This window comes from Melospiza georgiana, chromosome 22 (assembly GCF_028018845.1).
Source record: "Melospiza georgiana isolate bMelGeo1 chromosome 22, bMelGeo1.pri, whole genome shotgun sequence".
Lineage (NCBI taxonomy): Eukaryota > Metazoa > Chordata > Aves > Passeriformes > Passerellidae > Melospiza > Melospiza georgiana.
Window position 1 is genome coordinate 2,880,010 of NC_080451.1, and position 27,211 is coordinate 2,907,220.

General features: G+C 51.1%; 2 pseudogenes; one reads left to right on the forward strand and one right to left on the reverse strand.

The window, feature by feature from the left end:
- The window catches only part of LOC131092454 (zinc finger protein 420-like), a 67,747-nt pseudogene extending 62,152 nt beyond the window's left edge, over positions 1–5,595 (reverse strand).
- Positions 5,596–10,370: 4,775 nt separating this feature from the next.
- The window catches only part of LOC131092456 (zinc finger protein 850-like), a 603,282-nt pseudogene continuing 586,441 nt past the window's right edge, over positions 10,371–27,211 (forward strand).

The window sequence follows — 27,211 nt, forward strand, 5'->3', positions numbered from 1 at the left end:
TGAAGAGAAACTTTCTGTGCCTCTGAGTCTCACCAGTTCCTGACTCCCAAAGGACATAAACCGGATGAGTTGTGGTTCCCACTCCAGTGGTGGCACTTGCACCTCCCTCCATATTTAGAGCAGAGCTCCCTTGTCCCAGAAAGTCCCTGTCAATGCAGGGATGAAGGAAACAGGACAGGCTGTGGGGATCAGGGGCAGGGCAAATTCAGGGAGGAGAATAACTTTTGCATTAAATGGAGCTGTGCTTTCCCTTTGGTTTGTTGACTGGCAATAAATGAACATCCCTCTGTGTCTCAGGCAGCTCCTTCTCCAAGGAAAGCAGGTGGGAGTTGGAGCCAAGGAGCTGAAAGCTGCAGGTGCAGCCTGGGCTGGAGGGAGCTCGGATTTGCACAAGGCTGCTCTGAGTGCCAGGGCTTGGATGGGGAAAATGGTGGGGTGGGCGTAGAGACAGAGTCTGATTGGTTGTCAGCCATGAAGGGTCTTGATTTTCATATCTATTCAAATTGCATGAGGAGGCACTTGGATTCGTTGTCAATTGGAGATTGCACATATCAATAAATTAAAAGGAAACAAAACTAAACAGGACAAAAAAACATCTTTTCTGGCTGTCTTTTTAAATATCATGTATTCACTTTAATACATTACTCAGATCTACTTAAACACAAAGGATTTGAAAATTAAAATCAAATTATTCCCTGAGGCTTGGCTTGTTCAGGTGTTCTGAATGTTAACGAGTCCTGGGACACTAAACTCCTGCACTGAAGAGCTGAAGGCTGAACAAGCCTCTGGAGCAGGAAAATTCAGCAGCAGCCTCCAAGTTGCTGAGGATGTCAGCAGCCCCCACTGAGGCCATCCCTGCCCAGAGACCGTGGGGGAATGGGGAGACAAGGAGAGCGTCCCTGGGGCTGGGGCAGCACAACTCAGAGGCAGCAGCAGCTCCAGCTGGGAAATGGAGTGTGGAATGTGGCTGGGAAAGCCCTGCCTGGGCTGGGCTAAGCAGGACAGACAAGCCCTGACTGCCATCCCCCAAACAATTATTTCAAGGTGACATTTAAAGGAATTACAATTGTTTGTGTGCTCTGAGTTGGACTCCCTGGATAATACCAACAAGAGGTCATCAGGTGCTCAAAACAACCAAACAGCCTTTACTGGCAACTTTAGAAATTCAGTGAAACTTTGGCAAAATGTTTATTACGACATTGTAGTGGTTTTGGTTTGTTAATTTATGATTTTTCTAATTGTGAGATTTCCTAATTAATGTATTGATGAGTGTGGTGGGTTTTATAGTCAGGCAATTATTTATGTATTAATTTTTTTGTGAGATTGGAATATGAGGTAAAGTATGCTGAAAAATTTAGAAGGGTATAAAGGAAAATTTTATTAAAAATAAATTTAAAGAGAAAGGACTAATACCTCACCTATCAGTAACTTGTGGTGGAAGTTGTGGTTCGGTTGTCTTAGGATTGGTTTTATGGTTTGTTTTTGGGTTTTTCTGTGTGTAATTTTAGTTGTAGAGTTATTTTGGATGGGTTGCAGGTTGTATAGGTTTGAATGGTGTTGGGGGAAGGGGACTTGATGGTAAGTTTTAATAGGTGTGGCCAACTTTTTTCTGGTTATGGTTTTGTAGAAAGTTTTGTTTTCCTATTTAGTAGTTTTTTGTGTTTGGTTTGGTCAAAATGGGGCCAGTGCTGGGGGGGAAGGTGGGGGAGCAGCCTGGGGGGGCTTGGGGGGAAGGGGCTCAGCCCACAGCAGGGTTGCTTGGTTTGGTTTGGTTTGGTTTGGTTTGGTTGAGATGGGGACTGGGGCCAGGGCCTGCTGCTTCATTGTTGACTGGAAAAGAAAGAGGAGGTTCCTGAGTTTTTTGTCTTTAACATATGTGTTTCACAGAAATGTGTTCGGTATCTTAGTGGTTTAACAGATTGTCAGTTACACAAAAAGTTTTGTATGACCTTTTAAAATTCTTCTAATGTCAAACTACACCAGAGATTCAATCAACCAAAAACACTTCTCAGAGCATTGTCTTGGCCCATTCGACTTCAAAAACTCTAAGCCTGTTCAATTTAATGTAAATCAAAATTTGCAGGAGCACAGAAACAGAAGACACAGAAAGAGAGAAAGAAAGAAAAGATACAGAGAGGCACACACACAGTTACCAACTCCTGCATTTAAGCACTGTTCAGATGGAAATTCCAAGAGGAGGTAGGGTCAAGATGTGTGCTTGCCTTGTGGTCAGACTTAAACACCCCTTGGTCTCCCTGGGCCCTTCCCCCATGTGGGACTTGGGCTCATTTGGTCCCTCAGGAGCTGGGCTGGGGGCTGCAGAGGTGGCTGTGGAGCATTGCCTGTGCTGTGCCAGGGACAACAGCCTGCAGGGACAGAGGCGCAGGGCAGGGACACCGTGGGACAGCCTGGGCTGCACAGGCCACAGGGATGGGCAGCAGCTGCAAGACAGCCCGGCCAGAGCCAGCTTGGGCAGCACTTTGGCCATGGCTGCTGGGCCTGGGCCTGAGGCCACGAGGGGACAAGTGACCCTTGCAGGGCTGGGGCCTCATTGCCTCCTTGTCCCTGCTCAGCAGCCTGGCAGGGGCCGCCCCATGCTCCTGCCCTTGCCATTGCACATCCCCACATGCCAGTGCCCATCCCGGGAAGAGCCCTGAGCAAGGAGGGAGGGACAGGATCTGCCTGGCCAGGGGCTGGGGCTCAGGCCTTGGCCATTTGCATTCCTGACACACATCCGGTGTGCTCAGCACAGAGTCACCTTTGCCTTGTTTGTCCCCAGCTGTCATTGCTGCCTCCAGTGTTCTGCACTCCCTGGAACCTGGGGACAATTTCTCAGTTGTGGCCCTGAGCGGGATGTCTTCAAAGTGCAATAAACTTCAGCATTTTGATGAAACTGAGTTCTTGAGTGTTTTGTGACATCACTGAGGGAGTTGCGACATCACAGAGCTGGCTGTGACATCACAGAGTAGGATGTGAGGCCATAGAGCAGACTCTGCCATAAGAAAGCATGAATCTGTGGCATCAGAGATTGGTTTGTGACATAATCAGGTGGCTGTGTAACATCATAGAGCAGGCTGTGTAACATCATAGAACAGACTGCGAAGTCAGAAAAAAGTGACATCCCATGGTGACTTTATGACATCACAGTGTCTTCTGTGACATCACAGAGATGGCTGTATCACATCACAGGATGACATCTCAGATGACTGTGTGTGCAGAAATGGCTACATGACAGGGGTCACACAGACATTCGCTTGTTAGCCGACCAGGGAGTGGAAAAGTACTGAACACAGCTACTTTGAGCTTTTGCACCTGCAAGGTAGCGTGTCCTTGGGCCTGGCTGAGTATGATTACAACTAGACAGAGAGACGTGGGAAAAGGGAATGTAGGTCTGAAAGAATGAGGAAGAGTTGGTGGTATAGCTTAACCAATGGGTTGCTTGGCTTGCAGAATATTCATGAAGCTTATTACTTGTGTGTATAAAAGTTTCATGCTTTTGCTAAATAAACGGAGCTTCCTGATCTTATATTGAGTGTCCAAGTCTTCCTGCACCCGACAGTTTCCATGGCAACCACCACCAGCCCCCTGTTGCTAAGGTCAGTTTCCATGGCAACCATCACCAGCCCCCTGTTGCTATGCTCAGTCCCTTGGCAGCTCCATGGAGACCCCATGCCGGGGTGGTTGCCATGGACACCAGCTCAGGCCTGCAGCCAGAGCCCGTTGCCATGCCAACCATTGGCAGCCCCATCCCCAGGCTCATGGGATCCCAGAACCACAGAATTGGCTGAGCTGGGAGGGACCCATCAGGATCCTCCAGTCCAACTGCTGGCCCTGCACAGGACACCCCAACAATGCCAGCCTGGGCCTGGCAGCGCTGTCCAAACGCTGCTGCAGCTCAGAGAGCCCTGTGGCTGGGACCCTTCCCTGGGGAGCCTGGGCAAGGCCCCAGCAGCATCTGGGCAAAAACCTTTTCCTGACATCCAACCTGAGCCTGCCCCGACTCAGCTGCAGCCGTTCCCTCCACTGCTGTCCCTGGGCACCAGAGGGAAGAGGTTCCCACAGCCCCAGCCAGGGACCCGCTCCCAAGGCTGTTGCCATGGCCACCAGGGCTGGGATGCTCGGTTTCCACGGGCAGGGGTTCAGGAATGGGATTCCTCAATTTCCTGCTCCCGCTAAAACTGCGCTGCCCTCACTGCCCTCCTGCCTCCCATGGAAAGCACAAAAGGCAAAGATCCTGGGCTGGGATAAGAACAATTTATTTGGAACAGCAACGAGATAAGAAGCAAATGGATCAGAAACTATATTGATAACAAAAGCGATAAATAAAATTGTTTACAAGGAAAACTTAAACACAACTCACTGGGTCTTCCTGGCCACAATTTCCCCTGTCTGGAAAGGACACCCTTCTCCTCAGGAAGAGAGAGAGAGAGAGACCCTTTCCTGCCTCTGGCAATGACCTGAGGTGGGAGTGAATGTAATGACAAGGCCATGGCCAGACCCTCATGTTCTTCAATCCCACATCACGTCATTGGCTGGGGCAGAAAAAGGGACAGGTGTCTTCCAAGACTGAATCATAAGGAACATGGACCACCAGGGCTCTTCCCAATGTGAGACTTCCAATGGGGGATGAAGCTGGAACTGGGCATAAAGCTCCCCCTGCAGTTGGAGCATTTGCAGGGCTTTCCTTACCAGTGCCTCCGCTGGTGTCTGGTCAAGTGAGAGCTCTGGGTGAAGCTCATCCCACACTGGGGACACTCGTAGGGCCTCTCCCTGGTGTGGATGCGCCGGTGGATGATGAGGGTGAAGTTTTGTTTGAAGCTCTTCCTGCAGTTGGGACAGTGGGAGAGCCTCTCATCCGTGTGAATCCGCTGGTGCTGGAGGAGATTGCAGCTGGTCTGAAACCTCTTCCCACACTCAGGACACTTGTAGGGCCTCTCCCCAGTGTGGATGCGCAGGTGGGTGATGAGGGCAGAGCAGCAGCTTAACCCTTTCCCACATTCCCCGCACTGGTAGGGCCATTCCCTGGTGTGGATCATCTGGTGGCAGATCAGGCTGCTGCTCTGCCTGAACCTCTTCCCACACTCCAAGCACTTGTGGGGCTTCTCCCCATCATGAAGCTGCTCATGGACCACCAACTCTGAGCTCTGGCTGAAGCTCTGTCCACCTTCCTGGCACAGGGTGGGTCTTTCCTCCTCAGAGCAACCTGGGCTGTGTTTGAAGCCCCTCCTCCTTTGGAAACTCCATGGATTTTCCTCCCCACTGTAATTCTGCACTGTGGAGTCACTCAAAACTGCCTCTTCCATTTGGTTCTTCCAAGGAGATTTGTCCTCTTTGGTCTCCATCCTAAGCCTCTTCTCTGGGGGAGGAAGGACAAGGAGAGGATGGGATTTGCCTGTGTGCCAGAGGGAAGGGGAAGGAGATCCCCCCAGTGCATCGTCAGCAGGACAGTGTTGGCAGCAGGATTGTCCTGCATCCAGGGGTCTGTGCTGGGCTGGGAGATGGAGCAAGAGAGAGGCGGAAAGGGGCACTGACTTCCTCCTCACCTGCCTGAGTGTCCTGGGGCTCCTTCCTGTTCCTCTCAGCCTCCTCCTCCATCCAATCAAGATTTGGGAATGGGAAATCCTATTCTGGGAAGAAAACAAAGGGTTCACACATTGTCTTTTGTTCTGGTTTGAAGGCAAACTTGGGGGAGAGTCTAAGTCGGAGTTACAATTTAAGAAGAAAATTTAGATCAGGGCAATTATACAGAAACACTGCCTTAAACTGACAGAGTCAGGATATAACCTGACACCCTGTTGGTCACGGTGGTGGCAGCAGTCCCATTAAATGGTGGCTTCAGTCCTGTTGGAGTGATCAACGTGATTCTGTCAGGGCAGTGATCCTGTAGAAGAGTCTGGTCTTCCTCTGAAGATCCAGTGGTGGTTATGGAGATCTTGTCCTCTGGGAATCCAGTAGGCCAGCTGCTCCTGGTGTTGCAAGGCTCAGCTTATATCCAGGTAGGAATGCTTGGTTCCTCCCCCTGGGTGGAGCATGCCACAATGGGAAGATGGAATGTTATCAGTCCTGCAGTGACACTCAATGGCCCATTAGCAGAAGATCTCTCCCCTGAAGGGCGTTATCAGGGGTGAGTCATGAAAGAGATAAAGAACACTGGCCTGCCTTTTTATAGCAGTTGGTGAAGATGGGGATTGAAAACATGCATTTGGTTACATCTTGCATTGCAACCTGAAGCAGTGGGGTAATCCCTACTGACGGCGTGAACACTACTATTGGAAAAAGGCTCCCAGTATTACCAGTTAGATTGTGCCTGGGCCAGTCTGACCCTCGCTGCTGGGCCAAAGGCAGCAACTGTGGTGTATCACCCCAGAGATACCTTGGCTTGCTGGTGGTTGCAGCTGGGCACTGAATAAGTCCAGGCTTGTTAGGACCCCGTTTACCTCAGGAGGAATAGCTTCAGGCGATGGTGAAGAGAAAAAGGAGAGGATTCTGCTGGAGGGTTTAATGTCCAGATGTTTATTCCATGGTTACAGAGGTCTGAACGTGAGCAACTGCTCCAACAGAATATCGGCCGCATGGTCTGATCACCTTTTTAAGCTCAGGGACAGGGGGAGGGGAGGTAGAGGTGAGCCACCAACCAGGTGAGAGGGGCAGGGTCTCAGGGGAAGATGACACCCAGAAAGGCCAATGACCTCTGGACATAGGGTCATCCTTTGAACTTGACCAACCACACGACGCCTTGCTGGAATGTTCAGCCTGATTGACAGGACTCACTCAGCATGGGGGCAAGGGCGAAGGGAGAGAGGCATAGGCACACCTGGGGAAATGACCTGGAAGGCCAAAATGGGACATTACAGCACACCACAACACACTACCCCCCTTACCCAAACTGGCTCAAGTGTAAAACCCCCACCCCGGGAAGGCCACACACACAGGGGACAATGTCACGCTTGGCTCCCTCCAGAGGAGATCTCTGTCCCTTGCTCTCTCCCCCTTTTCTCTTTCTTTCCATCTCTCTCTCTACCTCACATTTACTGTTCAATAAAATCCATTTTGGATTTGGTCTCGTTAGCACCTTAATTGGGGCAGAGGCATCTCTGTAATGATTTTTTTAAGCATATTGCAATATTATTTGGGCACAGTGTGTTCAGGGTGCTGTTCTCTGACTCCAAGTGCCTTGGACAGCATGGTTCCCTTCTCTGAGGAGGTTGTGGTTCTTTCTGGAAGAATTCTTGGAAACTTGGAAGGACTTGGAAACAGTCCCTCCTTCCTCCTGGGGAACTTATGGGAGAAATGATGAAGAAAATGGCTGTTCTGACTGACCAGTGAAAAAGAAAATATTTTGTTGTCCTTCCTTGAAAAGGGTGCTCGGGGCAGTCTCTGTCTCTCTCAGCCCAGGGAATGCTTGGGGCTCTCTGTCCCCTCACCCTGGGGGATACTTGGGGGCTCTCTATCCCTCTGGCCTCAGGCAATGCCTGTGCAGGGCTGGGGACCAGGGGCTCTGTGTCCCTCTCACCGCTGAGGGTGCTCGGAGCTGGGGGGGCTCTCCGACCTTCTCACACCTGTGGAGTTTGGGGCAGTCTCTGTCCCTCTCAGCCCTGGTGTGACCCCATCCAAACATCATCGGGGTTAGAGGGACAGAGACACCCACAAACCCCCAGAAGGGCTGAACCTGGGATTTGGTTTGGGGCTGAGGATTTAGGAAGGGGCTGGAATTGGGGCTGGGTTGGAGTTGGGGCAGAGATTTGGATTAGAGCTGGGATTGGGGTTAAGGCTACACATGGGATTGGCTTTATGGCTGGGGTTGGGATTGGGTCTGGGGCTAGACAAGTCTGGCACTGGGATGAGATTAAATACAGAACTGTGAGTGAGTCTAAACATGGAGTGAGATTGAGACTAGGGTCAGGGTCAGGTTTTGGACTGAGCTCACCCAGAACAGGACAGGGGGGATGTCACTGCAGGATGTCCCTGGCATCATCCCAGCCCTCCTCAGGCACCTCCAAACATGAGGGGCAGCTGGGTGCTCCATGATCCAGGTGCTCCCACGCTGCCCCTCAATACCAGGTGAGCATTCCCTGAGGGCAGCCCTGACTATGACCCCTGGGGCCCCGGGGTCAGCCCTCACATCCCTGTAGGAGCAGCTGCAGACAGGATGGGAGATTCCCCTGGGCACTGGACAAAATAAACTTGGCAGAAATCAAACCTGATTCTGCATAAATCGCTTTGATGAATACTTGTTTTTCCCACAAGTCATATGTGATGATAACACAAATAAATTGCAAACATGAATAAACCAAAAATAGAAGCAATTTTGTGGCAATTCCAAGTTTGATCAGTTCCTGAACAGCTCCAGCTCAGCTGCTGGTAGGTTCCAATAAGAGCAAAATAGAAATTCAGCCCAATACAGATAATGAAAAGGAAGGGAAAGCTCTGTGTAGCTGTCACAAAGCTGACAGGGATGAAGAGAAAAATGATTCTCACATTTGGCAAAGCCCCCAAGCCTGTGAATTCAGAATTTATTCTGGAATTTAGCTACTTGAGCTGGGGTTCTTGCGGGACTTTCCACAGCCTTGTGTTCCTCATCGTGGGGTGAATGAACCTTGTCAGTCTGGCTGGTAGCATTTGCTCCCTTTCCTCCAGCAATTTTAACAAACTTTTCAAGGAAGGACAACAAAATATTTTCTTTACACTGCCCACCCACAACACCTATTTTCTTCATCAGTTTTCCTGTAAGTCGCTCAGAGGAAGCTGCATCCAAGTTTCCAATAGTTCTTCCAGAGACAACCACAACCTCTTAAGTGGAGGGAACCATGCCATTGTCAAATGCACTTGGGTTCAGACAACAGTGCCTAAACTCACTATGCCAAAACAATGTCACAATCTGGTTAAGAAAATTATTAGAGAGATGCCTCTGCAGCCAGGGACGTGCTAACGAGACCAAATACAAAATGGATTTTATTGAACAGTAAATGTGAGGTAGAGAGAGAGATGGAAAGAAAGAGAAAAGGGAGAGAGAGCAAGGGACAGAGACCTCCTCTGGAGGGAGCCAAGTGTGACATTGTCCCCTGTGTGTGTGGCCTTCCCGGGGTGAGGGTTTTACACTTGAGCCAGTTTGGGTAGGGGGGGTGGTGTTCACGCCGTCAGTAGGGATTACCCCACTGCTTCAGGTTGCAATGCAAGATGTAACCAAATGCATGTTTTCAATCCCCATCTTCACCAACTGCTATAAAAAGGCAGGCCAGTGTTCTTTATCTCTTTCATGACTCACCCCTGATAACGCCCTTCAGGGGAGAGATCTTCTGCTAATGGGCCATTGAGTGTCACTGCAGGACTGATAAAATTCCATCTTCCCATTGTGGCATGCTCCACCCAGGGGGAGGAACCAAGCATTCCTACCTGGATATAAGCTGAGCCTTGCAACACCAGGAGCAGCTGGCCTACTGGATTCCCAGAGGACAAGATCTCCATAACCACCGCTGGACCTTCAGAGGAAGACCAGACTCTTCTACAGGATCACTGCTCTGACAGAATCACATTGATCACTCCAACAGGACGGAAGCAACCATTTAATGGGACTGCTGCCACCACCGTGACCAACAGGGTGTCAGGTTATATCCTGACTCTGTCAGTTTAAGGCAGTGTTTCTGTATAATTGCCCTGATCTAAATTTTCTTCTTAAATTGTAACTCCGACTTAGACTCTCCCCCAAGTTTGCCTTCAAACCAGAACAAAAGACAATGTGTGCACCCTTTGTTTTCTTCCCAGAACAGGATTTCCCATTCCCAAATCTTGATTGGATGGAGGAGGAGGCTGAGAGGAACAGGAAGGAGCCCCGGGACACTCAGGCAGGTGAGGAGGAAGTCAGTGCCCCTTTCCGCCTCTCTCCTGCTCCATCTCCCAGCCCAGCACAGATCCCAGAACAAAAGACAATGTGCGCACCCTTTGTTTTCTTCCCAGAACAGGATTTCCCATTCCCAAATCTTGATTGGATGGAGGAGGAGGCTGTGAGGAACAGGAAGGAGCCCCGGGACACTCAGGCAGGTGAGGAGGAAGTCAGTGCCCCTTTCCGCCTCTCTCCTGCTCCATCTCCCAGCCCAGCACAGATCCCAGAACAAAAGACAATGTGCGCACCCTTTGTTTTCTTCCCAGAACAGGATTTCCCATTCCCAAATCTTGATTGGATGGAGGAGGAGGCTGTGAGGAACAGGAAGGAGCCCTGGGACACTCAGGCAGGTGAGGAGGAAGTCAGTGCCCCTTTCCGCCTCTCTCCTGCTCCATCTCCCAGCCCAGCACAGATCCCAGAACAAAAGACAATGTGCGCACCCTTTGTTTTCTTCCCAGAACAGGATTTCCCATTCCCAAATCTTGATTGGATGGAGGAGGAGGCTGAGAGGAACAGGAAGGAGCCCCGGGACACTCAGGCAGGTGAGGAGGAAGTCAGTGCCCCTTTCCGCCTCTCTCCTGCTCCATCTCCCAGCCCAGCACAGATCCCAGAACAAAAGACAATGTGCGCACCCTTTGTTTTCTTCCCAGAACAGGATTTCCCATTCCCAAATCTTGATTGGATGGAGGAGGAGGCTGTGAGGAACAGGAAGGAGCCCCGGGACACTCAGGCAGGTGAGGAGGAAGTCAGTGCCCCTTTCCGCCTCTCTCCTGCTCCATCTCCCAGCCCAGCACAGATCCCAGAACAAAAGACAATGTGCGCACCCTTTGTTTTCTTCCCAGAACAGGATTTCCCATTCCCAAATCTTGATTGGATGGAGGAGGAGGCTGTGAGGAACAGGAAGGAGCCCTGGGACACTCAGGCAGGTGAGGAGGAAGTCAGTGCCCCTTTCCGCCTCTCTCCTGCTCCATCTCCCAGCCCAGCACAGATCCCAGAACAAAAGACAATGTGCGCACCCTTTGTTTTCTTCCCAGAACAGGATTTCCCATTCCCAAATCTTGATTGGATGGAGGAGGAGGCTGTGAGGAACAGGAAGGAGCCCCGGGACACTCAGGCAGGTGAGGAGGAAATCAGTGCCCCTTTCCGCCTCTCTCCTGCTCCATCTCCCAGCCCAGCACAGATCCCAGAACAAAAGACAATGTGCGCACCCTTTGTTTTCTTCCCAGAACAGGATTTCCCATTCCCAAATCTTGATTGGATGGAGGAGGAGGCTGAGAGGAACAGGAACGAGCCTTGGGATACCCAGGCAGGTGAGGAGGAAATCAGTGCCCTTTTCCCCCTCTCTCCTGCTCCATCTCCCAGCCCAGCACAGATCCCAGAACAAAAGACAATGTGCGCACCCTTTGTTTTCTTCCCAGAACAGGATTTCCCATTCCCAAACCTTGATTGGATGGAGGAGGAGGCTGAGAGGAACAGGAACGAGCCTTGGGATACCCAGGCAGGTGAGGAGGAAATCAGTGCCCTTTTCCCCCTCTCTCCTGCTCCATCTCCCAGCCCAGCACAGATCCCAGAACAAAAGACAATGTGCGCACCCTTTGTTTTCTTCCCAGAACAGGATTTCCCATTCCCAAACCTTGATTGGATGGAGGAGGAGGCTGAGAGGAACAGGAACGAGCCTTGGGATACCCAGGCAGGTGAGGAGGAAATCAGTGCCCTTTTCCCCCTCTCTCCTGCTCCATCTCCCAGACCAGCACAGACCCCGGCTGCAGGACAACCTTGGTGCCAAGACCGTCCTGCTGGGGATGCAGTGGGGGGATCTCCTTCCCCTTCCTTCTGGAATGGAGGCAAATCCCCTCTTCTCCTTGCCATTCCTTCCCCAGACAAAAAGCTGATGATGGAGACCAGGGAGGAAAAATCTCCTTGGCAGAACCAAATGGAAGAGGCTGTTTTGATTGACTCCACAGTGCAAAATTCTAATGGGGAGGAAAATCCCCAGAGATCCTGCAGGAAGAGGGGCTCCAAACACAGCCCAGGGTGCTCTGAGGAGGAAAGACTTACCCAGAGCCAGGAAGTTGGACAGAGCTTCAGCCTGTTCTTGGAGCTGATGGCCCAGGAGCAGCTTCATGATGGGGAGAAGCCCCACAAGTGCTTGGAGTGTGGGAAAAGCTTCAGGCAGAGCAGCGGCCTGATCTGTCACCAGATGATCCACACTGGGGAATGGCCCTATGAGTGTGGAGAATGTGGGAAGGGCTTCCCCTACAGATCCAACCTTGTGACCCACCAACGCATCCACACTGGGGAGAGGCCCTACAAGTGTCCTGAGTGTGGGAAGAGGTTTCAGACCAGCTCCAATCTCCTCCTGCACCAGCAGATTCACACGGATGAGAGGCCCTTCTGCTGCCCTGACTGTGGGAAGGGCTTCAAGCGCAGCTCCCTCCTCATGAGACACCGGCGCATCCACACTGGGGAGAGGTCCTATGAGTGTCCTGAGTGTGGGAAAAGCTTCGCCCAGAGCTCTAACTTGACCCGTCACCAAAGGAGGCACCGGTAAAGTAAGCTCTGCCAATGCCCCAATGCCCCAAGTGCAGGAGGAGCTTCGTGCACTGCTCCAGCTTCAACCCCCATGGAGGACCCATGTTAAGCAGAGCCCTGGTAATCCATGTTCCCCATGATCCAGGCTGGGAAAACACCTGTAACCTTTTCCTTCCCTTGCCAATGGACATGATGTGGCTCTGAAGAAACACATGAGGGTCAGGGCATGACCATGTCATGTCCTTATATTCTCTCCCACCTCAGGACATTGCCAGGGGCAGGAAAGGGACTCTCTCTCTCTCTCTCTCTCTCTCTCTCTCTCTCCTGAGAAGAAGGGTGTCCTTTCCAGGCAGTGGAAAATTGTGGCCGGGAAGAGACAGTCAGTTGTGTTGTAGTTTTCCCTTTATTTTATCCCTTCTGTTACCAGTATTATTTCTTTTCTTGTTTGTTCCTTATCTTGCTGCTGTTCCCAATAAATTGTTCTTATCCCAGCCTGGGATCTTTGCCTTTTGTTCTTTCCACAAGGGGTAGGAGGGCAGCGAGGGCAGCGTGGTTTTAGCGGGAGCAGGAAATTGGGGAATCCCATTCCTGAACTCCGGCGCCTGGAAAGCGAGCATCCCAGCTGGTCCCAGCCCTGGTGGCCATGGCAACAGCCTTGGGAGCGGGTCCCTGGCTGGGGCTGTGGGAACCTCTTCCCTCTGGTGCCCAGGGACAGCAGTGGAGGGAACGGCTGCAGCTGAGTCGGGGCAGGCTCAGGTTGGATGTCAGGAAAAGGTTTTTGCCCAGATGCTGCTGGGGCCTTGCCCAGGCTCCCCAGGGAAGGGTCCCAGCCACAGGGCTCTCTGAGCTGCAGCAGCGTTTGGACAGCGCTGCCAGGCCCAGGCTGGCATTGTTGGGGTGTCCTGTGCAGGGCCAGCAGTTGGACTGGAGGATCCTGATGGGTCCCTCCCAGCTCAGCCAATTCTGTGGTTCTGGGATCCCATGAGCCTGGGGATGGGGCTGCCAATGGTTGGCATGGCAACGGGCTGTGGCTGCAGGCCTGAGCTGGTGTCCATGGCAACCACCCCTGACATGGGGTCTCCATGGAGCTGCCATGGAAACTGACCATAACAACAGGGAGCTGGTGATAGTTGCCATGGAAACTGACCATAGCAACAGGGCCCTGGTGATGGTTGCCATGGAAACTGACCATAGCAACAGGGGCCTGATGATGGTTGCCTGCTAAGGATCAGATTTGTCACAGGCCCTCAGAGAGATTCCATGGAGACTTTCCAGGAGTCTCCAGGCTGTTCCAGAGCTGGAGTGTCACAGGCACAGACAGGGGGTCCATGGACACCTCCCAGGGCTTTCTGGGGATGGTAAAGAGCCATGTGGTCAGAGGCAGTCACAGCCATTCCACGGTGACATCCCAGAGCACCTTGGGCTGCAAAAGCACTGATCTGTCACAGGCACTCACGGGGGCTCCACAGTGACATCCCAGGAGTCCCCAGGCTGCCAAAGAGCCAGGATGTCCCAGACACTCAAAGGGGATCCTGTCATGGGCATAAAGGGGAACTTCAGGCAAAAGCTTTATTTCTTTATTGGAGAAACTCCTCCTGATACACGAGGTGCAGATATTACACCAAACAGCCACCATGGATCCTCAAACTCGTGCAGGGCCCCATGACTTCTAAAATTCCTTCTAAGAGAGGAGACTGGGAACGGCTGTATCCAATCCAAGCCCCAGTCTTTGTCAAAGGTGTAAAAGATTGGACATTGGAATTGAACTTAACCGCTATTTGTCCCACAGGATTAATCACAGAATACCCGAAAAATTTCTATAAATACAGCTCGGATTTTTTCTGATCATGATTAGACAGAATGGTTCATTTACACCACAGAGTAAATGAAAAAATATGAGTTATTGCTGCAGTCTTAGGTGGTCTGGATACAATCTTCCCCAAGAGTGTCTTGTGCCAATGGGTAGGAACCATGAGAGCACCAGCACACAGACACACACACAGACATACAGACACACAGATACACACACACACACACACACACACACACACACACACAGAGAAACACACAGAAACACACAGAAACACTGAAAGTGTCCAGAGGCCAAAGAGAAAGGATTGTCCAGGGTATAAATGGAGGGAAAGAGGGTGCAATGGAGAGCACCAGGGATCCAATGGTCTGAGGGCTCGGGGGTAGTACACTGGTAAGGGACCAGTAGGGAATGCCAGGGTAGATGGACAGGGTTACACACCAATGGAAAGGGAGAACTCACCAGAACATGAACATATAAGTGTAAAAGGGGTAGAGAAGGCCAATGGAGAGGACAGAATTGGGACAAATGAACATAGTGCTGCAGAACACCATGGGGAAGTCTCTTTTCTCACTCTGAGCTGTGAGGAGTGCCCAGAGCCTGTGGTGTGTCTTTCCAGGGCATTGCTACTGCCTTTTCCCTGGTAGGCTCAGAGGTTTGCACAGTTGTGCAGTGTCACAATGATCTCCTTGGTTCGGCAGCCCTGCTGTGGCTGCTGCGTAACAATGGACCTGTGGTACCATGAGGCTCCATAGTGTCACCATGGTCCCTTTGGTTCCACAAGGCCCTGCTGGGACATGATGGACCCTTGGTTCCATGAGGTGCCTGGCTTCCCACAGCCCCTCACAGACCTCTATGGCCTCTTATTGGAAAAAAGAGCTCCCAATATTACCAGTTAGATTGTGCCTGGGCCAGTCTGACCCTCGCTGCTGGGCCAAAGGCAGCAACTGCGGTGTATCACCCCAGAGATACCTTGGCTTACTGGTGGTTGCAGCTGGGCACTGAACAAGTCCAGGCTTGTTAGGAACCCTGTTTACCTCAGGAGGAATAGCTTCAGGCGATGGTGAAGAGAAAAAGGAGATGGATTCTGCTGGAGGGTTTAATGTCCAGAGGTTTATTCCATGGTTACAAAGGTCTGAACGTGAGCAACTGCTCCAACAGAACCCGGCCGCATGGTCTGATCACCCTTTTAAGCTCAGGGATAGGGGGAGGGGAGGTACAGGTGAGCCACCAACCAGGTGAGAGGGGCAGGGTCTCAGGGGAAGATGACACCCAGACAGGCCAATGACCCCCGGGCCTGAGGGGCATCCTTTGAACTTGACCAACCACACAACGCCTTGCTGGAATGTTAAGCCTGATTGACAGGACTCACTCAGCATGGGGGCAAGGAGGAAGGGAGAGAGGTATAGGCACACGTGGGGAAATGACCTGGAAGGCCAAAATGGGACTTTGCAGCACACCACAACAGCCTCTCAGAGTTCCCTATGGCCTCTCAGAGTTCCCCATGGCCCATCATGGCCACTCAAGGCCCTTCATGGTGCCTGATAACTGATGGCCCCTCACATCCCCTCATGGCCCCTCACAGCCCCTCTCAGCCTCAGGCCCGGGGTTCCACCCAAGGCAGGAGAACAGGTTGGGCCCTACTTGTTCTCCTTTCATTTCAGACCCTTCACAGCCACGAGTGCAGAAAGGCTGAAATGGAGCCTTTGCCCAGCGTTTCCCTCGGGGTTAACTGCGGGCTGAAGCTCTGTGCTGGCACTGGCCCCAGCGCCACCATCCCTGCAGCCGCCAGGCCTTTGCTGTCCCCCCGTGTCCGTTCCCTGTTCCTGAGTCCCGCCCGGCTCTGGCAGCAGCAGCAGCCGCAGCGCAGGGGCCGCCGGCCCGGCCCAGCCGGGGCTCCCGGCCAGGAGCAGCAGCAGCGCCGGCCCCTTCCCGCCTGCTCCTGCCTCGGCTCCCAAGGGCTTTTTCCAGCTCAATTCTGGAGCAGAGCAACCAGCACCCACACACAGCCCTGACTCCTCAGGGCCCGCCTGTGCTGCCCTGAGCCAGCCCTCAGAGAAAGAAAGGATCGGGTTCCAGCGCTGTTTTCAGCTCTGTTTGACTCACCCTGAGGTGACAGCAGGAGGCTGCTGCTGCCTTTGCCTTGGGAATTGGGGATCATGGCTGCTCTTGGCCCTCTTCTGCTTACCACTTGAATTTTATCCATAAAACTGCAAGTGCCTCTTTCAGCTGGTGCCACCCACGGTGCTTTCATGACAGTGAAGTCAGTATTTTTGTTGCAGGCATAAAGATCAGCAGATACTGGAATGCCCACCAGCCCCTGAGCAGTAAGGCAAGGGGAATTAAAGCCACACAGACAACATTTGCAGCATTCAAACACAGCCCTGTTGCTGAAGCTCTTGAAATAGAATATACTGACAGAGGCCACCACAGGAATTGACTCCATAGTGTGAAATTAAATTAAAAAATCCACCAGGAGAAGCAGAAACCAGAACTTCTCGACTTGCTTCATTGCTCCTTCCCAGCAGCAGGAAATGCAGATGCCCAGAGGTGTTTTGCACTGCTGCTGCCCCCAGTTTGAGCCCAGTCCCAGTGGGAACCTGAGCCCAGCCCAAGGAGCTCAGCGCACGCAGGGCCAGGCCCAGAGCCCCGGGCACGGCCGCCCATTGTGGGGCAGCAGCGCAGACGGAATGTCCTGCGGCCCAAACCTCCTGCTCCTGCCACACAGCGCCAGCCTTCTCCCCCTCCTCCTCCTCTCTCAGCACGGCACAAATTCCAGCCCAAAGGAGGCTTCCCCAGAGAGGGCTCCAGCTCCTGTTCCAGCCTGAGTTTCCCTGCAGAGGAACAGGGCATCTTTCAGGCACTTTCGCAAGCTCAGGCTTCTCCCTTCATGGCGAATCTGGGATGCAAATGGCCTTGCTAAGAAAGTCAAAGGCCAAAATGGATTACTAGTTAAATGGATTAGTAGTTATTAGATAAACATCACTCTTCTTCCAGGCAAGGTTCACCAAGTCATTCTCTGCACTTCTCCTTTTCAGATTCTTTTAGTCAGTTACTCTGGGAGGTCCAGCTTGGTCTGGTGCTTCTCATGAACTGATTGTGCTCTTGATTTATGCACCAAGCACCAGATATGGAATCATCTACACTGAACTCAGAAACAAACTCCCTCTGTCAGACCATTTTCACATTCCAGATCATTATCAAGATGTCCATAGACAGGTTGGAATGATTATCACACAACTCTCCACTTGTAGCTGCAGGCTCTGGAGATTCTTTCTCTGCATTCAGCCAGGTTTGTATTCCTTAACAATTCCTGGTACCACCTCGTGTTTTCTTAGCCTGGAACAGTAACAATGAAAACCTTACCCACAGCGCAACTCCCCAGTCCACCAGGAAAAGAAAGGACAAGTTTTCAAGTCCTCAAAACCTTTGTCCCGCTTTGCTGCAGGAGTCCTGCTGCATGCACAGTGTGGAAAGCCAAAAGAAGCTGCAGGTGGTGGCACATCTTGTGACAGGAGCTCGACCTTGTTCTCCAGGAAATGTTTTTGAAAAGAGCAAACAGGATTACAGAGAAGATTCCTGGAAAACTGAACCAGCTTTTCAGAAGTGAAATGAAAATGGAAAGAAATCATCTGAAATGTTTTCCTCTATTTATTTCTATGCTCCCCTTTTCCATCTTGCACTACTTCTCTATGCCATGAATTCCAAATGCATCTCACCTCTAAGATCGATGACTTAGTGAGTTTTAGACACTGTAAAATGAGCTGCACAGGTTGCATTTTCCTGTTTTTGTTGGAAAGCAGTGCTGGAGCCATCAGTGCAGTGCTTGGGTCAGGCACGAATCCTGCAGGCAGGGAATGTGCCCCAGCAGTGTGTGACCCTCAGCAGGGACAATGCTCAGCAATCCTGCAGGCAGGGAATGTGCCCTGGCAGTGTGTGACCCTCAGCAGGGACAATGCTCGGCAATCCTGCAGGCAGGGAATGTGCCCTGGCAGTGTGTGACCCTCAGCAGGGACAATGCTCAGCAATGCTGCAGGCAGGGAATGTGCCCCAGCAGTGTGTGACCCGCAGCAGGGACAATGCTCAGCAATCCTGCAGGCAGGGAATGTGCCCTGGCAGTGTGTGACCCTCAGCAGGGACAATGCTCAGCAATGCTGCAGGCAGGGAATGTGCCCCAGCAGTGTGTGACCCTCAGCAGGGACAATGCTCAGCAATGCTGCAGGCAGGGAATGTGCCCCGGCAGTGTGTGACCCTCAGCAGGGACAATGCTCAGCAATCCTGCAGGCAGGGAATGTGCCCCGGCAGTGTGTGACCCTCAGCAGGGACAATGCTCAGCAGCGTTGCTGTGCTCGGTCTCCATGGAACCATGCCAGGAGCAGCTGCTGAGCTCAGAAGCCATCGCAGCCCCCGTCCTGCTGCAGAGCCCCTTGGCAGGGTGGGCTCCTGCCCTGGCTCTGTGTGCCAGGAGCCGGCAGCGCTGGGTGCAGGGAGCCCAGGGAGGGCACAGAAACGCTGGGTGAGAAATGCTGGGGCACAGAAAGATGGGCGAGTGCAGCCGGCCAGGGCAGAGGAGCAGCACGCACAGGGGGCACAGCCTGCAGGACAGATGGCCAAGGGGAGAAAACAACAAACTTCTCAGGAGGGTGGAGAACAAACTTTTAGTTGCAAACTTCCGAGAATGAGGTACTTGGGAAATCTTAAACAACATGGAATTACAGTAAATCACTTGACAAAGCACTGATTGAGCACATTCTAACCTGTCCAACTTCAAGTCATGCAGATTTTGAGAAGAGGAATCAGGGCCTTGGACCCAGTGCCATCCCAGCTGCTGAGGTCTGGGGCTGTGGGATGTGTCAGTGTCACACCCGTGTCACAGCCTGACCTGCTCTGGTCCCTCTCCCAGGTGGGGTTTTCAGGGTGCCAGGGGCTTGGCAGCCACTTTGGGGCTGCACCAGAGGCTGCAGTGGCTGGGGTGGGGCAGTGGCCACCCCACCTATGCAGAACTCTCCCTGCCCCCAAACACACACTGGAGATGTCTGGGGCCGTTCATCATTTCTCTGGTCTCCAGCACCGTGGCAATGGACTCTGGCCACTGCTCTGAGCTCGTGCCCAAAGCAACCACCCCTGGAATGGGGCTCAGTTGGGAAGGATGAAAGTTTGACAAGAAAGTCTCACAGATATGTGTGCTTGGCAGAAAGATTTTTGAATGTAAAATCTTAAGAAGGAATGGAAATGAAAGCAAGTTTTGATATAGAAGAAAAGACTTGGTGAGCCAATTCTTACTGGAGAGCTAAGAAAGCAAAGGGTATGTGTCCTGGTTTAGGACAAATTAGGGGAAATCTCCAAAAGGGAGCCCCCCAAAACAAAACAAACCTCCAACCACCCCTCCCCCAACACCGGGTTCGGGAAGGAATTTCTCGGAGGAGCAAAGTGGAAAACAAAACCTATTTATTTACAAGTAACAAAAGAACACTCCCCAACACAAGAAAAGGAAAGAAACAGACTTTGTGTATGGTGAGGGCGTCAAGCTTCTCTTGCAAGCTCCAGGTGTCCTGGACGTCTCAGGTCAGGTCCGGAACCGGTCCAGTATCTTCAGGGGAGGGTAAGAAAGAGGGAACAAAAGAAAAGGAAAAAAACAGCGCAAAAAGCAGAAAGCAAGCAAGCAAAGCGGCTAGCCAAGCCAAGCAGCAAAAAGCCAAAAGCCAAAAAGGCCTGGTCAAACACTCCCCCCCCTCTCTTCCCCGCCCCGCCGCAGCAAGACGGCCGGGGGGGGGGGAAGAGAGAAAAGGCACAGCTGCCAGACACAACACACGATATTGGGATAAAGGCTGTCAATCCACGACACTCCACCCCTTATCCCATATCGTGAATATACAATAAAAACTTTCATTTCACTTACTCACACCTTTGACACTTACGCATTCCTCTCATCTTACTTGCTCAGACCTTTGACACTTACAGTTTCCTTCTGTCTCACATTCAACAAACAATGACATTCATATATGAGTCTCATCCCACAATCAGGTCTCCCTGAGGTACACACCGTGTTGTTCCATCTTTCTGCATTATCCACCATGTATAACCTGGTCCTTGAGCAAAGACAATCCCACGGATGGGTTTGTCTGTACTCGAGGCAGGGTTGATCCATACTGTCTTTCCCAACAAACCTCTGACATGGGCCACTGGGGCTTTATCCCCATCTACTATATTAAGGAGCTCAGACTGAGCAGGACCTGCTCGGTTGGTGGAACCTCGAGTGTTAACTAACCAGGTAGCCTTTGCTAAATGCTGCTCCCAGTTTTTTAAAGACCCCCCACCTAATGCTTTTAAGGTGGTTTTTAACAATCCATTATACCTTTCCACCTTCCCTGCAGCTGGTGCATGATAGGGGATATGGTATATCCACTCGATGCCATGTTCCCTAGCCCAAGTATTAATAAGATTGTTTTTAAAATGAGTCCCATTATCCGACTCAATTCTCTCGGGAGTACCGTGCCTCCAAAGGACCTGCTTTTCAAGGCCCAAGATAGTGTTACGGGCTGTGGCATGAGACACAGGGTAGGTTTCCAACCATCCCGTGGTGGCTTCTACCATGGTTAGTACATAGCGCTTGCCCTGGCGGGTCTGAGGCAGTGTGATGTAATCAATCTGCCAGGCCTCCCCGTATTTGTACTTAGACCACCGCCCCCCATACCAGAGGGGCTTCACCCGCTTGGCCTGCTTAATGGCAGCACACGTCTCACAGTCACGAATAACCTGAGAGATACTGTCCATGGTTAGATCCACCCCTCGGTCTCGTGCCCACTTATAGGTGGCATCTCTACCCTGGTGGCCTGAGGCATCATGGGCCCATCGTGCTAAGAATAACTCTCCCTTATGCTCCCAGTCGAGATCTATCTTCAACTCCCCTATCTTTGCAGCCTGATGTACTTGCTGGTTGTTTTGCTGCTCTTCATTAGCTCTACTTCTGGGGACATGGGCATCTACATGGCGAACCTTCACAGGTAACTTCTCTAACCGAGTAGCGATATCTTTCCACTCTTCCGCAGCCCAAATTGGTTTTCCTCTTCGCTGCCAGTTCGCCTCTTTCCATCTCTTCAGCCATCCCCATAGAGCGTTGGCTGCCATCCAAGAATCGGTATACAAATAGAGCCTTGGCCACTTCTCTCTCTCTGCAATACCTAGGGCCAGTTGAATAGCTTTGATTTCAGCAAATTGACTGGATTCGCCTTCTCCTTCAGTAGCCTCTGCAACCCGTCGAGTGGGACTCCATACAGCTGCTTTCCACCTCCGTTTCATCCCTATGACGCGACAAGAACCATCGGTGAATAGAGCGTAACGCGTTTCTTCTGCTGGTAACTGATTGTATGGCGGAGCTTCCTCAACCCGGGTCACTGGCTCTTGTTCCTCATCCGCGACACTAAAGCTTTCACCTTCGGGCCAATTTGTAATTATTTCCAGGATCCCAGGGTGATTTAACTTCCCAATTCGAGCGTGCTGCGTAATGAGGGCAATCCACTTACTCCAAGTAGCATTGGTGGCATGGTGGGTAGAGGGAACCTTTCCTCTGAACATCCATCCCAGCACCGGTAGTCGGGGTGCCAGAAGGAGTTGTGCCTCTGTACCAATCACCTCCGAGGCGGCTTGGACTCCTTCATAGGCGGCCAAGATTTCCTTTTCTGTTGGGGTATAGTTATCTTCAGACCCCCTGTAGCTCCGACTCCAAAATCCCAATGGTCGGCCTCGGGTCTCGCCAGGCACCTTCTGCCAAAGGCTCCAGGACAGACCATGGCTCCCGGCTGCAGAGTAGAGCACGTTCTTCACATCTGGTCCCGTCCTGACTGGACCAAGGGCTACAGCATGAGCGATCTCCTGCTTGATTTGGATGAAAGCTTGCTGCTGCTCAGGGCCCCAATGGAAGTTGTTCTTCTTGCGGGTAACCAGATAAAGGGGTCTCACAATCTGACTATACTCAGGGATGTGCATCCTCCAGAAACCTATAGCACCTAAGAAAGCTTGTGTTTCCTTCTTATCAGTTGGTGGGGACATAGCAGTGATTTTGTTAATAACATCTGCAGGAATCTGACGCCGTCCATCTTGCCACTTCACTCCCAAAAACTGAATTTCTCGGGCAGGTCCCTTGACTTTGCTCTTCTTAATGGCAAATCCGGCTTCCAAGAGAATATGAATTATCTTCTCTCCTTTCTCGAACACTTCTATTGCCGTGTTCCCCCAAACAATGATATCATCAATATATTGTAAATGTTCTGGAGCCTCACCCTCTTCTAGTGCAGCCTGGATCAGTCCATGACAGATGGTAGGACTGTGTTTCCACCCCTGGGGCAGTCGGTTCCAGGTATACTGCACTCCCCTCCATGTAAAAGCAAACTGGGGCCTGCATTCTGCTGCCAGAGGTATGGAGAAAAATGCGTTAGCTATATCAATGGTCGCGTACCACTTTGCTGCCTTGGACTCCAGCTCGTACTGCAGTTCCAGTATGTCCGGTACAGCCGCACTCAGTGGTGGAGTCACTTCATTCAAGGCACGATAGTCCACAGTCAGTCTCCATTCTCCGTCAGATTTTCGCACGGGCCAGATAGGGCTGTTGAAGGGTGAGTGGGTTTTACTGACCACCCCTTGGCTCTCCAGCTCTCGGATCATTTTGTGGATGGGGATCACGGCATCTCGATTCGTCCGGTACTGCCTGCGGTGCACTGTTGAGGTGGCAATTGGCACTCGTTGTTCCTCTACCTTCAAGAGTCCTACTGCAGATGGGTTCTCTGATAGTCCAGACAAGGTATTCAATTGTTTAATACCCTCTATCTCCACTGCAGCTATTCCAAAAGCCCACCTGAATCCCTTAGGATCTTTGTAATAGCCATTCCGGAGGAAGTCTATGCCCAAAATACACGGAGCCTCTGGACCAGTCACAATCGGATGTTCCTGCCACTCCTTCCCAGTCAAGCTCACCTCAGCTTCCAACAAAGTCAACTGTTGTGATCCCCCTGTCACTCCAGCAATGGAAACAGGTTCTGTCCCCACGTGTTCCGATGGCATTAAGGTACACTGTGATCCGGTGTCAACCAATGCTTCATAGTCTTGTGGCTCTGATGTGCCAGGCCATCTGATCCACACCTTCCAGAAAACCCGGTTCTCCCGTGCCTCTTCCTGGCTGGAGGCAGGGCCCCTCTAAGCCAGATTGTCCTTCTTTCCTTGGGCATATGCCTTAGAAGTTCCTTCAAGGGGATCGGACATGTCATTGTCATCAGCATACTTAACATCTCGGCTACGAGCGACCGGAGCTGCTATCCTTTTGGTGATACTTTCTCTTTTCTTCAAATCATGCACCCGTTGTGCCAAAGCAGCGGTGGGTTTTCTGTCCCATCTCCTCATGTCTTCTCCAGACTCACGCAGAAAAGCCCATAACTCAGCCCGTGGGATGTACCTTCTCTCCCCATCAAAGGAGCGCCAGCGTTGGACACCAGGGCCTCTAATTTGTACAGCTGAGATTTGAATAAGGTCCTCCTTAATCTCTTCCCGGAGTTTCTTATGATTCTCCTCTATTTTGTCCTCTAGTTTCTGCAGTCGGGTTTCCACTGCTGCAATTCTGGCATGAGTTGGGCCATGCACAGCATCTGCATACGCTCGAAGCTTCTTTGCCATATCGAGCACAGTCTCATATGTATCATCCCGCTTCATTATTGCTAGGGCAGAAGCGTATTCAGGTGGCCCAAGTCGCACAAGTTTCCTCCACATTACAGGTGTGCATGGTACCAGGTCCGGATTCCTAGTTGTTGTATCATCTGAGAAAATGAGCTCTGCCACCGCCATCTCTCTCAGGCGTTGGATCCCCTGTTCTATGGTCTTCCACCGTGTCTGCTGCATATAGAGATCATCCGTACACAGGTATCGTTCTGCTACGCTTCTTAGGACCCGTTCCCAGAGGCTGTGAGGGTTAGCCCCCCTCATCATACCTTGATCAATGACAGGATCATGTGACAGGGATCCCAAATGCCTCGCTTCAGTACCATCCAAAATCGTAACCTCCCCTGCAGCATCCCAAAGGCGGACTAACCAACTAATTATAGATTCGTCAGGTTGTCGTCTGTAATCCTTTCTTAGGCCTCTGAGGTCCTTCAGGGAAAAGGAGTCAATATTAGCTCCAGATTCTGTGCCCCTTGATGTGGCCTCTGATTTTGGTGAGGGTCCTTCTCCTGCATCATCATCATCATCCTCCACCTTTCGATCAGTCTTGCCTTTACACTTTCCACCTCTTGTATTAGCTGCAACAGCCATGGTTTGGGGCCTATTGTCTGATTCAGCTGCTAGCCTGGAGCCTGGGATGTTAGCTGCAGCCTGGGTCACTGGGATAGTAACTAACTTATCTCCCTGTTCCCTTTCTGCTATCTGCTGCTCCACAGTATCTAGCAGAGTATGGTAAACAAACGCCAAGGCCCAGCTCACTGCAGTAACCCTTTCCTCCTTAGTATTACCATGGCACTTCTCCCTCAAATACTTTGCCACCTTGACTGGATCCTGAATTTGATCAGATGGAAAGTCCCAATCTATAGGATCGGAAAATTCCTTTAAAGTCTGGCCCATGTCCTCCCATTTCCCACTCCAGTCAAGATTTTTCCTGCTTTGTTTTACTCCTAAGTCAGGAGTGTCTCTAACCCCTCTAGAAATCTCAGTCTTCATTTTATACACACTCCAGACAGTATAGAAAAGGCTTAATAAATTAAATGCCAGAAAGATGGTTTCTTTCAAACTCAGGGGAAATTCAGTATTTTCTAATAGAGATGTCAACAATTTGGAGGACAAGAAGGAGGACAAAGGCTGAAAAGCCCCTCCCCATTCTTCTCCCCAAACAAACTGAGTAAACAACCATAACAGCAACCCATACATTCCTGAAATAAAGTCCAGCATTTTTAACCGACACATCATCACACATAAGACCAGCACAATGACTATTCTGGTTAGTGCCCCCCGCTTACAAAAGCTACTTATTAGGGACAACATCAGAGCTATTTTTGGGTAAGGAAATAACCCCAGGGACCACAAAAGTATTAAAACTTCAAAAACCCCTAGGGACCAGAAATACCGGCAAGCTTCCACTCCAAATGACATTATGAATCACCAATATGCCCACCAAAATAGCCAAAACCAAAATATTATTGTTATAGGTTTTTTTCCACTGGTTTTTTTTTTTTTGGCCTCCTTTTCCCGGCCAACGCACCAAAAAGTATATTGTCCTGGTTTAGGACAAATTAGGGGAAATCTCCAAAAGGGAGCCCCCCAAAACAAAACAAACCTCCAACCACCCCTCCCCCAACACCGGGTTCGGGAAGGAATTTCTCGGAGGAGCAAAGTGGAAAACAAAACCTATTTATTTACAAGTAACAAAAGAACACTCCCCAACACAAGAAAAGGAAAGAAACAGACTTTGTGTATGGTGAGGGCGTCAAGCTTCTCTTGCAAGCTCCAGGTGTCCTGGACGTCTCAGGTCAGGTCCGGAACCGGTCCAGTATCTTCAGGGGAGGGTAAGAAAGAGGGAACAAAAGAAAAGGAAAAAAACAGCGCAAAAAGCAGAAAGCAAGCAAGCAAAGCGGCTAGCCAAGCCAAGCAGCAAAAAGCCAAAAGCCAAAAAGGCCTGGTCAAACACTCCCCCCCTCTCTTCCCCGCCCCGCCGCAGCAAGACGGCCGGGGGGGGGGAAGAGAGAAAAGGCACAGCTGCCAGACACAACACACGATATTGGGATAAAGGCTGTCAACCCACGACAGTATGTTAGTTAGAAGGGGTTTTTATGGGTTAGAGCAAAGGATAAACCCACGTCAAATAAGAAGATGTTTTTACCAAGCAGAAAGATAGCACTGGCAAACAAGACTGCTGATGTTGCAAGTAGAAAAAAGGTCTCAGAATTTTCCACTGCAAGAAAACTGAAAACCAACTTCTAGCTTGTTAATCTAAACCAGCTTGACTGTAATGTAGTAACTTTAATGATTGAAGAATAGTAACATGAATATGGTAATTATAATAGTTATGATAGGCTATAGGTAAAAGTTAAACTATAGACTAGGTCTTCTGTATTAGGATGCTCAGCAAGGAAGTATATAATGCATTTGTAACCTAAACGAAAGGGTTTTCAGGCTTGCCTGCAGCTGGAGCTGCCAGCTGTAGGCACAGGCTCTGTCACCCACGACCCTGGACTGCTGTAACATCTTGGACACAACAAACTTCATTTTTGAGAGCCACCTGGAGTCCCGCATCTCTCATTCCAGCTCTTACTCTATGGAAACTCATGGAACCATGGGTCAGTTGGGACAATGCAGGTCCATGGACACCATGGTGACACAATGGAAACTCATGGAACCAAGGGGCCATTGTGACACTGTGGTGCCTCATGGAATCAAAGAGACCATTGTGAAACTTGGGGGCTCCAAGCAACCAAGGGTCCATGGTGACCTTGTGCAGCCTGTAGTTTCACAGAGGAGCCGCTGTGACACAGTGAGGGTGCACGGAGCTGAGGGACCATGGTGACACATCAGGGCTTTGTGTAACCACAGATCCATTGTGACACTGCAGGCCCTCATGGAAACAAGGAGACCATTGTGACACTGTGGGGTCCCACGAAACCAAGGGAACATGGAAAAGGTCTGGCTGGCTGGGCCTCCTGGGGACCACCTGACAGGTCCAGGTGACCTTGGCATGTTGAGGGCTGCTTCTCATCTGCTTCTGGAGTACTGGGGCTCTGGGCTTTCCTTCCTATGGGAGAGAACTGTCCTTCTCCTCCAGGGGCCCATGGCCAAAACTGGGATTCCTCCTCCAAATTCCCTTACATGCAAAGATTGTTCCCAGATGAAATCTGCCAGGACAGACGGACCTGGCTGCCTTGGCCGACCAGGGGCCACCTCTCATCTGCCTCTGAAACACTGGGACCATGTGCTTTTCTTTCTTATGAGAAAAAACCACCCATCTCAACCAGGCACTC